Genomic DNA, 2,500 nt, shown 5'->3' with positions numbered 1-2,500 from the left:
TTGAACTGAATACCGGACAACGAACTAAATAAATAACTAAATATATAGATAAAACGAAAACTACACAAGACCAAAATAATGCCATTTATAATCCTCTCGTCTTCAATTCATGTCGCCAACGTTTCCTTGTTACTGAGTCACACAAACGTTTTCTCGAAGATCCGGTCTTTGAGTCATTACCTGCTTCCGGTCACGCACACCGCCTTAAACAATTACTCTTTGCCTTTGTAATTAAAGCAACTGGGGCAATTAACGCTGTAAACATGCGCTCTCATTTCAGTTGTAAATATTGCGTTGTATTATGATTTACTTGAGAAACTCTTACATGGAATGATAAATGGGAGACGAGTAATATGTTTAAAGAACGGAATAACATTGTAATAGTTAAGGAAAAAGAGATAATAATAATGATTGATATTAATGGCTATGATAAATTGTTTGTTATTCTTCAATAATTATGACGTAATTATGATTCTCTTGATAAGTTGATAATATATCATTGTAGCAATAATGAATAGAGTGACAACAGCTCATATGACATTGGTGTTAATGGCAATAGTGATTAGAATAATGAAAACAATGCTAACGTCATATCATTAACGATAAGCAATGATGATGATGATAGTAGTAGTAGTAGTAGTAATTGTTGTTATTGTTGTTGTAGCAATAATAAGGATGTCATTGATAATGTCGACAATGTTGATAATAATAATAATTATTATCATAATGATAGTAAAGATGATAGTAACAACAACAGTAATAATAATAATAACAACAACAATAATGATAATAATTATAATAATAATAACAATAATAATAAAAATAATATTGATACTTTTGATAATTGTGATGATGATGATAATAAAGATAGCCATGGTAATGATAATGATAATGATAATAACTATTATTATTATCATTATTGTTGGTATTATTATTATCATTATTATTATAGTACTCATAATAATGATGATCATCATAACATTAACAATAATAATAATGATTATGGTAATAATGATAACAATAATAATAATTTATGATAATGATGATAATGATAACTTTTAATTGGTAATAATAATAATAATAATAATAATAATAATAATAATAATGATAATAATAATAATAATAATAATAATAATAATAATAATAATAATAATAATAATAATAATAATAATCACTACAACAACAATAATGATGATAATATCGATGATGATATGACATGATTGATAACAATAAAAATAAAAATATAGAGACCTATTCATCGCCGGGCTCAAAAATCACACACGCAGCACCCCCCCCCCCAAAAAAAAAAAAAATAATAATAATAATAATAATATACAATAATAAATAAACAAATAAATATCGAAAGAGAGATAAAGAATTATCCTAATAATCAAAATTCGAATCCCAAACAGCAAGCGTACGTACGACTAAGGAAAAAAAAATCAAGAAAAAAACAAAAAAAAACGTCCTAAAAAATATATACATTTATATAAAGACACATGTAAAGACAAAACTAATAAACGAACTATATAACGAAGTGCGCATGGACTTTTGAAAATCACGAAGGAAGAAGGAGATAATCTGAACCTTTGACATTTGCATCGCCATTAAGGTAAGTTGTGGGTATGATATGAAAAGGGTATGGAGCTGCTCACTCACATGCATGTCTTGGTGGTCTAGTTACCTATGCAGCTTAAGGTCAAGGTAAAGTGTGTGATGGTTGAGTGTAAGGTCAGTGGAGATTTGAGATTAACTCTTTTTAGCCTTATTATTTTATGGCTTGATTTTGTTTTTCTTCTTCTCCCAAGTTTGGAGTTTCTATATTTGTATGATTTCTGTGACGAGATGAGAAAATGGAGGCTTTTTTTTTAAACCAGATCTTGTGAGACGGAATTTATGCGTTTCTAATATATGCAAATACGTAAATTACCATGAATATTAATTACACAGCAACAAGCATCACTCCTCCGCAAAATCTCCCCAAATAACATGATTTCCACATGTATCCTATTAGTTCCCCCCCCAAAAAAAAATGCGAGAGCGCCGTGAATAATCATGGACAAAGCAAGAACTCGCAAGTTACCCCCCCCAAAAAAAAAAAAAAAAAATCACAGTAGTGCACACACACAAAAACACGAGAAATAAATAACTCGCAAATACATTCACAGTGACTAATTCGCACAAACAATAAGTATTGAATCCTCTGCGTTGGTGATTTCGATACAGCGCAGGTAGTGATCCAAAAGCGTTCCTTACGTGAATCTGTCTTAAATATACATACGTTTACTGTGTTCAAGGAAATGTGTTTATTTGTCGAGAGATGCGTAGATAAGTGGATGAGAAGATCAGTAGATAGGTATTTATATTAGACAGATAGAGAAGTAGGTATGTAGATTTATATCCCGTTAAATACATTTATAAGTTAAATAAAAAATCCATAGATAGGTTTATGAATAGATAGATAATGAAATGGTCGGCTAAATAGATGAACAGTGGGTAA

At 29.3% G+C, this 2,500-nt stretch overlaps 1 protein-coding gene across 2 annotated transcripts in view; it reads left to right on the top strand.

Annotated features, from left to right (window-relative positions):
• The first annotated feature begins 1,350 nt into the window (after positions 1-1,350).
• Positions 1,351-2,500, top strand: part of LOC119574179 (putative uncharacterized protein DDB_G0291608) — a 117,770-nt gene continuing 116,620 nt past the window's right edge. For both annotated transcript variants that reach the window (XM_037921276.1, XM_037921274.1), the window contains exon 1: positions 1,351-1,612. The gene's annotated coding sequence lies outside the window, so the exon portion shown is untranslated. The remainder of the gene's footprint in view (positions 1,613-2,500) is intronic.

The sequence above is a fragment of the Penaeus monodon genome, chromosome 6 (genome assembly GCF_015228065.2).
Source record: "Penaeus monodon isolate SGIC_2016 chromosome 6, NSTDA_Pmon_1, whole genome shotgun sequence".
Classification (NCBI taxonomy): domain Eukaryota; kingdom Metazoa; phylum Arthropoda; class Malacostraca; order Decapoda; family Penaeidae; genus Penaeus; species Penaeus monodon.
Note: the sequence above shows the minus strand (reverse complement) of the source record. Positions and strands in the feature narration are given on the sequence as shown.